General features: G+C 53.9%; 1 long non-coding RNA gene across 1 annotated transcript; it reads right to left on the reverse strand.

Annotated features, from left to right (window-relative positions):
* Positions 1 to 546: 546 nt before the first annotated feature.
* LOC114035280 lies at positions 547 to 8877 on the reverse strand. Its single transcript, XR_003568203.1, has 2 exons — positions 8753 to 8877; positions 547 to 2286 (listed from the first exon to the last, which is right to left on the reverse strand). It is a non-coding gene; the product is annotated as an uncharacterized LOC114035280 (long non-coding RNA).
* Between the last annotated feature and the right edge of the window lie 4160 nt (positions 8878 to 13037).

The raw sequence follows: 13037 nt of genomic DNA on the forward strand, positions 1-13037 counted from the left end.
CTTCTATCACCTGTCCCCTACATCTCAACTGCCATCCCCCTGCATTTCCTCTATCATCTGTGCCCCCCTCTATTACCTGCCTCCCACATCCCTTCTATCTCAATCTCTCAGGCCCCCATCTTCCACCTGTCCCCCACATCCCTTCTCCCTCACATCCCCTCAACACCCACCCACCCCTCAACAGCAAACTCCTCTGCGTCCCTCAGTACACTTCTCCATCCTCCTCAGCCTCATGCCTTATCCCTGCAAATACTAGGTCCTCCCATTTCCTCCAAATTCCTTCCCCATCCTTTCTTATCTCCCTTATTCCTTCAATTCTTTAATCCCTTACCTGTCCCAGCCCCCTCAATCCACCAGCTCCTTCCATCCCCTGGTCCCCTCATATCATGCAGCTCCCCAGATTCCATGTCCCCCAGTGCCTTCAATCTCTCAGTCCCCCCATCCCACCAAGGGCATGTCTGAAGGGAGAATGAGACCCAGCTCAGTACGAAGGGACCCAGAATTCAAAGGAAGAACAGAAGCAAAACCTTCCTGAGGTGTCGGGCCTGAGCTTGAGTAAACTTTAATTGGACCTTGGGTTTAGAGCAGAGATACATCATTCCCCTTTCCTGCCTGTGTGTCTGTATGTTAGTTGTTGAGCCCTAAAGTAACCGAAGGTTCATTCATTCCTCAATTTCCCTCCTAGATTTTTAGCCCCTCCTGTATCCTTGGATGGGAATTATGGCTCACTCAGGAGGCTCAGCTGGCATCCCAGACTCCCTAGTCCAGTAATTATGGTCTAAATCCTAATTTATATAGAGGTAGAATAGCCCATCTCTTAGAACAGGAGCCACTTGCTGGAGAAGAATGGCCCAGGCTCCTTCCTGCCTTTGTCCCATATACACACCCAGAGTAGAGGAAGGTACTTCAGCTACTATGACACATGCACTTCAAGGATGGAGATAGTAGAGAGTCAGAAATACATCCTCCATAGGAAGTGGCAGGGACAATACAGCAGTTGGGGCTGCAGGAATCAATCCCAGCCTCCATGGGGCTGTAGCTCTTTGAGCTTGGGAGTAACGTAAAGAGAGAAGCTTTTGTAAACACTCTTCCTTTACCCCCAGGAGCACAGTCTGTACCTTCCCCTTTCCCTAGAGGGCAAAGCTGGTGGGGATGCCTTGGGAGGGGAGGGTTCAGGAGAGAAGCACTGGGCCTCATCAGCAGATACTCTAAGAGGAGAAGAAAGTAATGGGCCCCTGATCTCCAGCCTCATACAGGACTTCTGCTCTGGGGGAGACTCCACAGAGTCCATGAAACTGGAGGGCCATTTGGGTTAGGACAGCCTCACTCTGGAAGCCCAAGGTTGGCACGTAATGGTCTTGGGGCAGGGGTCTGGAGTCATTTCATCTTGAGTAACTTGCCAACCCCAAGCAGGGAAACAAGGATGGGTACTAGGCCTAGGGTTTGGGGTGGAAAGGAAGACACTAAGGCAGGAAGTGTCCCTTTGCTATTCCTTGTGGCTTAGGGGAAAGGCCAGGATAAGTGTCTCTCGTCTAAATTGGGAGAGTTGGAATTAGGAAGACATAATTTGAGCTTGCTGAAATTGTGCACAGAATGTACATCATACATTAGGTTCAGTAGGTCTCTGCATCCCTTTAGCTCTAGCCAAAAGTCTTCTGGTCCCTGGGCTCTCACTGCAAGGCCATGAAGCTGCCAAGGCAGTCCTCAGATCCCTTTGGACACTGGAGACATAAAGCTAGAAAGTCAGCACCGCTGGCAGTAGTTGGAGGCAGCCCCTCCATCTCACCAAGGGCCCTGGGGGCCCTTCCAGCCTCCCACGCTCTCAGCTCATAGGGCAGTCTCTAGGAGAGGGCCAGACTCCTGTTCCTGCTGAACTGAGCCAGTTTATCCAAAGCAACTGTGTTTCAGCTCAGTAGGCACAGGAGGCAGAGCCCAGTGAGACAGACTGGATGAAGAGCAAGGTGGCCAAGGGTAGGGGGGCAAGGGGGGCGGAACTTAGCCACTGTGAACACAATAGAATGCTGACTCTGTTCACAAGGCAGCTAAGTCCTGCTCCTCAGGCCAGGCTGGGCCGGGGGGCCCACTCCTTTGGGCTCCATCGCCCCACAAATATGCACCCACGCGCACACGCTAGGAGTGGACCTAGCAGCTCCAGCAGCAGGGCCAGTGGTCAGTTGGAAATCCCTGGCAATGTGATTTGTGGCAGTAATCAAATCCCATCCCCAGGAACCCCAGCCGGCCAAGGCTCAGGGGTGCTGGGTCCAGGACTGTCGAGGAAGCTCACACCTAGGGAGAAGAGAACAAAGGTAATGAAAAAGAAGGAAAAAAGTATCAACGGCTCACTCAGATCCCCATAATCCAGGGCAGTATCAGCCTTCCTCCCACCCACCCTAGCCTCTCTGGGCTCCTGTTTCCTCCTCTGTAAAATTAGAGGATTAGCCCAGAGGCCTTCTAAGGGCCCTTCCAGCTATAGCTCTGTGATCCTGTGATCTTTCCCTCTTGGGCCCAGAGGGAATGCTCTCTGCCAGCCCAAATATCCCAGCCCCCAATCTGGGATGCAACCCTTTCCCCAGGCAGGAGCTTGGGCAGTTAGGGGTGGGAAGTCCCTCTAGTTCTAGTAATCCAAGATGCCAAGCAGGGCCAAGGAATTCTTCCAGAGGTACACATCTGGATGCAGCTCCCCCTCTGCAGGAAAAGAAAATCAGATATGCAGAAGCAAGCTGGTGGAAAGAACAGAAAACTACTGACCTCTGGTAATGGTGGGGCAGGGGAGGGGGCATGCCTTGGGAGACTAGAAGAACCCAGGATTCCCAGAGTCCTGGATACCAACTTTCCCTTCCACTCTCCCCTGAGATCCTGGCCCCCAACCCCAATGGGTAGAGATCCCCAGCAGAAGGAAGGCATATTCTCCCTGTCCAGCTGGGCAGGCCAAACAGGGCTATGGAGAGAGGAAGAGAAATTGGGCGGCAGGCAGGCAGGGTGAGGAAGTGATCTCACACCAGCTGGCGCCGTTTCCTAGAAGCCCAAAGAGGAGGAGGAAACCACCAGGGCCTCCCCCCAGCTTCTGTCATGGCCCCACAGCTGGGCCTTAACCCTCTCCCAGGTGGAGCCCGGGCCTTTTGGGGAGATTCTTATTCAATGGTACTCCTTTTCTAACATATCCAACTGAGTCCTCTCCTTGCCTATGGGTTTAGCTAGCTATGCCTAAAGCCAGTAGGGCACCCTTAAGGGCAGCCCCAGAGACCAAGAAGCAACAGGTCCTTGGGTGCGGGAACGATACAACCCCAAGGAGGATTAGTATTTGGGGAAAGATACCCAGCAGCCTCTACCCTTCACCTGAAGACACCAACAACCCAGGACACTTCTTTTCTCAAGATGATTATTGAAGGAGCTGGGCAAAGTTTAGTCCAGCCAGGAATGGGCTGGAAACAGAGACCCCCCAGCTTCCTGCCTCCTGCCTCTCAGCACCCGCCCTGCCCCAAGCTGCCTCCGGAAGTGAGGCAGCACATTGGTGTCCTGGGGAACAGAACAGAATGGGAAGGGCGGCCATCTGGCCCGGCCCGTTTCCTGTGGGGTTTCCCCTGCACACAGCCACGAACCTGGCCAAGGCCCACCCTGTCCCAGCAGACAAAACGGCCTTCTCCTCCCAAGCTCCCTACCCCGCAAGCCCTGCTCCACTAGACCTCGATGACCTTGACCCTGGTCCAGTGAGATAGGGACAGGACACTTGTTTCCAGCCAGTAGGCGGGGGGGGCCCAGAGCAGGGGTACGAGAATGACTCAGAGGTGGCAGGCCCAGTCTAGAATGGAGGACAATTTAAGTGAAGCTCCCAGGAAAGTCTGAAGAGAGGAAGCAGGACACAGGAGTAACCACAAGACAGATATGTACCCAGGCACATTCAGAGTTCCCCCTACTCGGGCTCCCAAGGATGAATCAGGGGCAGCTTCCAGCGCTGCTTCCAAGCCCTGTCCCCACATACTTTCCACCCACTCCCTGGGCTGGATTGGAAAATACCAGACCATCCAGGCTCCACCCTGCCTCAGCCTGGCTGCCTGGGCTTGGGCCACAGGGCCAGGCCTGTCACTAACGCTTCAGACTAATGGGCTTAGATCCTCAGCAGAGACACCACAAGGCAGGAGCTGGGGCCCACACAGCAGATCTCACAAGGGGAACCCTCCTGGGGCTATTTCCCCAACCATTACCCTTCCCTTTAGAATGGAGCCTTTAACTGGAAATCATTCCCCTCAACCTCCCTCCCACTGGACAGCTGGGGAAGCAGTGGCCCCCTCCTCCCCCAAGGTGGGGCCTGGTCAGCTACTCTGGAGAAGGCTGCCATGCTGGAGAGTAGAGAGAGCCAAAATGGTTGATCTCCCAACAGGGAAACCTGCCTGGGTCAAAGACAGAAGGCAGCTTTCCTGAGGGCCTCTCTGCTGGCTTGTACCCAGGCTACAGTTACTATAGGGTCTTTTTCTTTTTTGTTGTTGTTGTTGGGGGGGGGTCACCATGGAGTCTGAATCACTGTATAAATAGGAAAACCAAGCAAAGCCACAGTTTCCACTCCATCTATTCCACCCTCATGATCTCTTAGCGGGGCAACAGAACCAGGTTCCCTTTGGAGAGTGAACAAATCTTCAATGCCTCATCCCTACATACTAAGATAAGCCCAGGACAGGCCTAAATTTGATTCCCCGGGGAGAGCGACTTCTTCTGACCCCTTCTTTGCCACCCCAGCCTCTGATAAACAGCTGGAGATCTCAGGGCCAGCATATAACTTGCTTTGTTGTCATGTAAAGGTCCCATTCCCTGTCTTTCAAGTCAAATTTCGGGGCAGGAGCTGTGGGGGGATTTCCCTGAGCCCGAGAAGCAGCCAGAGCTACACCCTACTCCTTTCCCTAAGTCATGAATTACAACTTTTTGAACCTGGTTCTAAGATCCAAGCCTGGGGTGGGGCAGTTCCTTAGGCCTGTGCCACTAGTTAAAACCAGGTCTATAAGCCTCCTCAGAACCCTGATTCCCTAAGACCCCATCCCTTGGGCCTCCTCCCACCAGGAAATCTCCTCTGCAGCTCCCAGAAATCCAAGGCCAGTTCTGTCTGGAAGGACAGGTTTTCCTAAAGACCAAATGCCACCAACATTTACATGCTGGGGGGAACCATCCAAGCCTCAGTGCCAGGTCCGGACATCCTAAGGAATCTTATGCCATCGTTGCCCTGGACCAGTCCTTGAAATGACCACACTCAAGGTGGTATCAGCTCCCAGCATCATGTTAGGGTGATAGCCCCCAACCAAGGTCCTAGAGTCCATAGGGCCTCAGCCTCTGCTTCCACCCAGGGACACCAAGCCTTCCCTCCACTGACTACTACCTAGGATTCCCAATTTCCAGAAGCACCATCTTCAACTGTAGGAAGATTAGGAATTCAGCTAGCTTCTCCTAGGGGCCTCCAGACCCCTGCCTCAAGACCCAAAGCTGAGAGGGAACATGGGGAAACCCTGGGTTGGAAAGGATAAAGAAGACCAAAGATGGCACTCGATGCACTTTCCCATCCATCAGCTTACTGAGGACTTTCTGCTTTACAGGTGGAGAACCCCAAGACCAGAAAAGTTCAGAGGTACACTCAAGATTACACAGTGACTTCAGGACAAATCCAAGCCTGGGCATCAAGATAAATTCAAACTGAGAAAAGAGAGGCCATATATCAGAGGGATGGGGTTCATGGTAAGTGGTTCCCAGTCAGGCCAGAGCACCTCACCTTCGGGGGAAAGAGAGGGCCTGGAGTACAGTCATTGGTGAAGAATAAGGTTCAGGGCACACTGGGTCTGGGATTGCTCTGAGGAATGCCTCTGCTCTCTGCCACCCAGCATCCTTTTGTGCATGCCACAACAAGGGTTCAATAAAGGGAGAGGGTTCACCATCCCAACAGCTTTCTAGAAGACATTTAGAAAAGGCTCTGGGGTGTGGTTTTGTTCAAAGCAAGCTTGGAGATCTACAAAAATCTGTTACCCCCAGGGTGGATGGAAGGGTAGACTGCCTCCCCTCCTCCACTCCCTGTACCAAAGAAGCCAATTAACCCACAAGCTGGGGGGGGGGGGGGGGCGGGCACTGCAGCTGTATCCATCTCAGAACATCTGGTCTCCAGTTGTGACAGGCTTCGGGTGGGCCCCAAGGTGTCCAGAGCTGCCCCCTAAGGTTGACGATCTTAGTGTCAATGTTCAGAGAAATGTGCACCCAAGGAAATTAGGTCCATGCAGACCCCACCCCCGAGGACTTGCCCAGTCATGTATGTGTCCTGTGTGTGTCAGGAGCCTGGCATAGTTTCCCTAGGGCTGACCCTGTAAATCAGGAGCTTCTGAACAGGGGGTTGGGGGTGTGGTGAGAGCAGGGCAGCTGGGGAGGAAAGCAAACCTCAAGGGGGCCAGCAGAGGGGGAAGCAAGAAGGCCAGGGCCTGGATCCCAGGCCCATATACTTCTAAGAATGTGAATCCTCAGCGTGGGATCCAGAAAGCTGTGTCTTTAAATCAAGGAGAGGTGCCCCAGCACCCTCCCCCTGCCTTAGAGCCCAGACAGGAAAAGTTGCTTTTCCTTCTGGGAGAATAGGCAGAGGGGGGAGTCTGGGGACTTGGGACCTGGGGGTGGGGAGAGGAGGTAAGACAACCTGGGGGCCTCCACCCCTGCCTCAAGAACCAAAGCTGAGTTATTTATTCCTATAGACACAGCTAAATCCCTTGCCCCCAAATGTCTTCCAGCACCCCCACCAGCAGGACACTAGCTCGGAGCTGAGGCCCCTAGAGAGATGTACTGAATGGAGCCATCCAGATTCTCACACCAGGGTCCTATTTTAAACAAGGATGGATTTGTCATGTGCCAAGGTTAGCAGTCAGTCTGGGGCCAAGGTTAGATCAGTTTAGGGTCATGGATCAGAGTTTTTCCCTGTGTGAAGATAAGTGGACCACATGGGGATGGAAATCTTGGCCTCAACCCTCTTCCCTCTCCCTTCTCTGTTATCTGTACTCAAGGGCTAAGCTGGTATTGGGGCTCCAGACTGTGGAGTCATCTTCTTGGACACATGAGGCAGGGCCTTCCTTCATGACCTTGAACCAGTCACTTCCCTTGATAGGGAGGAGGGAGGAGCAAGGTTCCTGACAGCACAGGTGTGTCATCTTAAACCCTGAACATCCCTGGCCCCCACAGAGATGCCTGCAAGAGAGGACGCATGCAGAGGGGAACGAGAGTCCTCAGCCTGTCAAGGGGCAAGAGAGATTCCCAGATTAGGGGTGTTAGGGGAGACAACACCCCTATACTTCTGTATGGCACTTGGACACAGGTGGCACAAGTGTTCTCATCCTCACTTTGCAGATGGAGAAACAAGCTCAGAGAAGTTCAGTGATTCTGAGGTCAAGGTCAGACAGCTACTGTCAGAACAGGGATTCAAATCCAGATCTCCTGACTCCGAATCCAGTGCTCTTATCACTACACAACACCCTGAAAGGAAATTTTTCCTCCTACAAGTTTTCACAGGCATGTGGGGTTGAGGGAAACTACGTAATAGTCCATCTGGGTGCAACCCCAAACCCTGGCAGGAGGGGGGGGGGATGCTATGCAGATTGCTCTCAATCCTGACCCCTTAGTAGTTGAGGACTTGGGTCAAGTTGACTGAGGAAGTATCAATGGGTGGTCTTTGATAGACCACACCCAAGCCAAGGCCTGGCTGGGTATGGCCAGAGAGCATTTTTACCACTCCCACCCCAGGAAAACCCAAGATACCCACTCAAGCTATAACTGATCCAGAGTCTTAAGTCCATGATGAATGAGGGGAAATTTGGCCCAAGATTCACTGCCACCTCCCTCTAAAGCCCCTCTCAAGTCCGTACTTGAGCCAGAATTCCCTGAGCCCCTACTGACCCCTGGTGGCCTAGGTACGCAGACAGACAGACAAACAGACACAATTACAGCATAGATAGACTCAGCTCCAGGTTGTGGAGGGGTCCTGTTGGGAGAGAGCTCCGGCTAGAAATGGAGGAGAGAGGGAATGCTCAGGACAGCACTGACACCCCCTTCCACCCCTAGCCCCGCACAGGGTCCTCAGAGGAGCCCAGAGGAATACCCAGGATGGAATCTCCCTACACCCTCACGAGCACATCCCCCCACCCCCAGATTCCTGCCCCAAGGCTTTTGCGCAACGTCTGCCCCTTCTCACAACCAGTCCCGGCTGGGTGGGGCGGCCCTTAAAGAACTTGAAAGGAGTTGGGGCCGTGGATGGGGGAGGGGACCAGTGTTTCCGGCGCCTGGGTGGCCCCCAGGAGAACCCCAAGCACTCCTAGGGGCACGCACCGTGCCGGGGTCTCTTCTGTCTCCAGGCTCCCAGCCAGGGTCCCAGGACTGGCGGACTACGCCGCCTGTCCCGCTGACCAGACGGGGGAGACTTGGCTTCAGGCGCCCGCGCCCATGCCCTCCTCCCCCGCAGTCTCGGTGCCAGCCCGGGACTGAGGACCGTGCCAGGGGCGGAGGCGGGAGGGTTAGGGAGAGCGCCCAAAGCAGGCGAGGGCGCCCCGGACAGATCGCCCTTCCTTTCCCTGCCCGCCGCCCTCCAGGGGGCCCACACCCTTCCCAGGACAGCCACCCCCCGCCCGCCCCCATACCCACCTTTGCCCCACCGGGCCTCCTTGGCCTGGCCCGACCCGGCCTGTAGCCCGCTCCTCCCGCCAAGAAGTCAGTCCCGGGAAAAGTAGTGACGACCGCTCCCTCTTCCACTTACCGAGCCGAGACTCCAAGCTCCGGGAACGGGCCGACAAAGTAGGAGGCGGACGGGCCGGGGGCAAACGGGGGACAGGCCTACCGACTGGTCCCCACCCTAGTCACTGGCTGTCCGACTCGAAGGAGAAATCCTTTTTAAAACCTTCGCCGTCTCCTCCCTCCTCATTACCGCCGGGGAGAGGGAGAAGGAGGGAGCCGGGAGGGAGGGGTGGGGGCGGGACGGGAGGGGCGGGGCCGCCGCCACTGTCCTGGGGACCCAGAGCAAAGCCCGCCTCCTGCCTCCGCTGTACCGCGCCCCTCGGGCCCACGGCCCAGCCCAGGACCCAATCGTCCACCCTTGTGGCCAGCTCTGTCCAGCTCTCAATGTCTAACCCTAACACTATTCTTCAGTGAGTCCCTTGGTTATTGTCTTCACCTGGCCCTAAAGTTGACTCCGACCCCTGTCACCAACTTTTTCCCTGCCTCTGTTGCTGCCTTCACCTCTGTCAGCCCTAATTATCACCGTTTTTATTACTACATGTCTTTCTCCCAGGTCCTAACTGCCAACTCTTTCCAGATCCCTAACTACCACAGCTACTTTTGTCACCAGCTCTGCCCTTGTCCCTCTTTCCCCACTTACTTGGGGATAATTCTGTCACTTTCAACTCTTTCCCTGCCTTTGCAGCAACTATCACTGCCTATAACTTTTTTCCTGTTTCTGTTGTCCCTGCCCCAAACTCTATCTCTAACACCATCTCTGTCCCACTTGCTATCCCTTATTTTGGCTCTTCCCTATTTCTTTCCCTGCCTCCAACTCTCTCCTTCCCCCAGCTGCTTCCAGGTGCTTCTTTTCCTAGGTCTGCATCTTCCACTGTCTCAGACCTCAGGGCCTGCCACTGGGGGATGGTCGTGGTTAATTTTAGGGGCAGGTGTCGCTCCTCCTTTCTTAACCCTGAAGTGCTCTTCCCTGGCAACTTCTGAAACCCATGTTTCCTTGCTCTTCAAATAGGCACTGTCCACCCTGGGCTGAGGACTTCAAAGGTCACCAGGGCATGGTGGACAGGAGCCTTTTGCATTCTGGGAAATCTATAGATAAGGGGAATTTTTATTCTGTAGAGCCCTGAATTGACCTGTCCCAATGGACCTTCAGCCTCTTATCCAACCTGGTATTTCACAAGCTGAGGACCATAAATCTAGACTTGGAAGACACCTTAGTGACCATCTAGTCCTAGCCCTTTCATTTTACAGATGAAGAAACTGAGGCTCAGAGGAGTGAAGTGACAGCCAAAGTCTTCTTGAATAGTTCAGTGATTTTGTTCATTCTCCACCAATGCAGATAGAAGCTGCTGTATGACCCAAAAATTCATCACTCTGCAGCATTCTTATGAGATTCTACAGATTTTGCTAAGCTGTTTTTCAGATAACGATCCACCACCAGACCTGCACTCAAAAGGAACAAAACTGGATAACCCTACCTTCCTGAGCTCCCCTTCAGCTAGCTCAGTCCTCAAGAGTCAGGGTCACCTCCCTGTCTCCATTAGGTACCAAAGGACAACTTCAGTGCCCAGTAGAAGTTATTGTTAACAGAGCCAGATCCTCTGGCCCAACACAGGCCCTCTGCTTTTTGGATGACATGACACCATTCTAAGTATCGGTGGGACCTAGTCCTGGTGTTCTCTTTTCCCTCTCATTCTATTTCAACAGTCTGTCCCTCTCTTTTCTCCCAACTACACACCCTGGCTCCTTGGAGAGCAAGAGCCATCTCTGTATTAGCCTACTAATCTTTTGTCTCCCCCCCCATCCCAGAGCCTGTAGGACATTCACAAGCCACAGGCTTGATACTGGGAAGGCCTTCCAAGAGCCTTGTGTCCTATCCTGTGGGTAGTGGGGTAGAAAAACTGCACCATTGTTTCAAGGAAGCCAAGTTACTCAGGTTGGCAGTTGGTAGGTGGGGGTGGAGGCTCTAAAGCCAGGGGAGGGACATTCAGAATCCTGGTAGAGAAGAGATACTCTCAGGTACCATCAGGACATACCCATCAGCTTACCTGTCTCATCTCAGGGACCCTAGGAACAGTACCCAAGGTGGTTCCTGTGGAAGGAGTGAAGGGGTGGGGGGTTAGAGGGCCCTGGGGATTAATGAGGAGGCAGCTTAATTGAAGTTTAAATGGAAAGCAGTTATGATCAATATAGATTCATCTTCCTTTCTCCTTCCCCTCCCCCTCCAAACTGTAGGAACCAACAATAGGAAATTGTATGGGAGGAAGCAGAGATACCATGTTGCCCTAAGAAATGGAGGACTTAGACCATTGCCCTAGGGTGAGAATGCCATAGTCTTGGGGGGGAAGGATATAGCCTTGGTTACCCCTGCCTGACCCTTTCTCCCTACCATATGTATGCAGGTTTTCTTCTAGAGCTCCCTGACATTGAGCTTAATAGCATCTCGCCTACCTGATAACCTCTATCCTCCTCCTGGCAAATTGAATTCTGCAGCCCCTTCATAAAGGGGAACGCTGGAACAGGATGGTTTGGGGTCCAAATGAAAACCCTCATGTGCCCTCTGCCATGGTGGCCCAGGGCAAGTGGCTGTGCCTGGTAGGCAGTGCCCAACAGGTTGGGGCATGATGGGGAGCAGATCCAGCCTCCAGAAGCCTGAGGGAAGAATGAGGATAGCACAGAATTCCCCGACACAGGGTGGGGCCCAGCCCCTAGGGCATACCTGCCCCACCTCTCACCTGCTCCCCTTATTCCCTCCCCCATCTCCCCCTTCATGCTTGGTGTCTGGAGTCCCTGTGGACTACATTGCCATTTCCTCACTCCCCATCTAGAACCACCCTCCTTCCCCAGTACATGAACTCTGCAGATTAGAGGCACAAGCTGCAATCTTTGTGTTTGAGGTAGCTAACTAGCTAAACCTTGCTCACCCTACAGAACCTCTCCATGCCTGGGTAACCTCCTCCCCATTAGTGTTTCCACTGGAGGACACTTCACAGCCTCTTTGCCTCCATCACTACCTGCCCTATAGGTGGCCATTCTGTCCTACATCCCAGCCTACCCCCAACCACTATACTGGCCATCACTAGGTATCACTAGATTTAGTATACTGGCCATCACTAAGCCATTAGCTGAGACTCCAGGAAGAGAGGGATAAATCAAAGGGGACTCCAGCACTCCTTGGCCCCAGGGATCCCCTTGTCTCTCCTTGAGTGTCAGGTCAGAACTCAGACACCACATTCACACACACACACACATACACACACACACACACCCCACACACACACAGGCCTGCCGGGCCCCATGGCAACGTTGCATACAGAGACATCAAACAGGCTGGGGTTTAGGAAGTCAGCTTGGTGGACCTACGTCACTGTGGTTATCGCTGCTCTGAGAAGCAGCAGTGGGCCCATGGCCCAGTCTGAAGGCACTGCAGCCTGGCTTCCCTGCCCACCCCCACTGCCTTGACAGCCTTGGTTTTCTCCATGCCAAGGGGCCCATGCCTGCCTGTTGTCCCGGTAACCAGCCATGTTATGGATCTACTCTGGGATCCCCAGCCGCTCCCCACATCCGGGAAATGCCTGGGCCTATGCTTCCCCACCCCTGGTCTTGGAATCTCAGAGTACAAGGAAAAGGGTCTGGCTCATGCACTGTTCCCCCTAGGGGACCAGAGGCACTGGCTGGGGGCAAAGAGCTCTAGATTCTTCCCATTTTACCTTGAGGTTTCTTTGGACTGATAGCTAGTGTTCTTGCTACCGGTCCAAACTTCCTTGGTGGTCTGGGACAGAATTTCAGGACCCAGCCTCAAATGTAATGAGGGGACATATAAGGGGTACGTAAGCCCCAATGTGGCCCCAGTCCCTACCCACCCAGCTCTGCCCCTAGTGAATTTTTGTTGAGATTCCCAGTGGCCAGGCCCAAAGAATCCCCTGGGAAGGGCAGTGGCTGGGCGTTAACCAAGGGCATAGGGTGAGTCAGGAGAGAATAGGGCTCAGTGCCCCCCACCCCTGCCATGCCTGCACATCACACCACCCGCACGCTGACTCACCACCACCCAGAATACTCATTGACAGATGGTTCCTGCCCCAAAAGTTACCAAAGTACCACTGCAACAGGCTGGGGCCATCAGAAGGGGAAGTCCCAGCTGCTACCAGAGGGTACTTCCCAGGTTACGGAGGTTGGGGAAAATCTATGAAGATTCATAGAACTTCCAGAACCACATCTGGTAGCACATCTGTTGGCCCAGCTGCCATCCCAAGCTGAGCCCAGAGACTGGTACATGCAGAGTTAACTAGGGGCCCTTCTGGGGTCTTCTT

This window comes from Vombatus ursinus, unplaced genomic scaffold (genome assembly GCF_900497805.2).
Source record: "Vombatus ursinus unplaced genomic scaffold, bare-nosed wombat genome assembly UNPS02009173.1, whole genome shotgun sequence".
Taxonomy (NCBI): Eukaryota; Metazoa; Chordata; class Mammalia; order Diprotodontia; family Vombatidae; genus Vombatus; species Vombatus ursinus.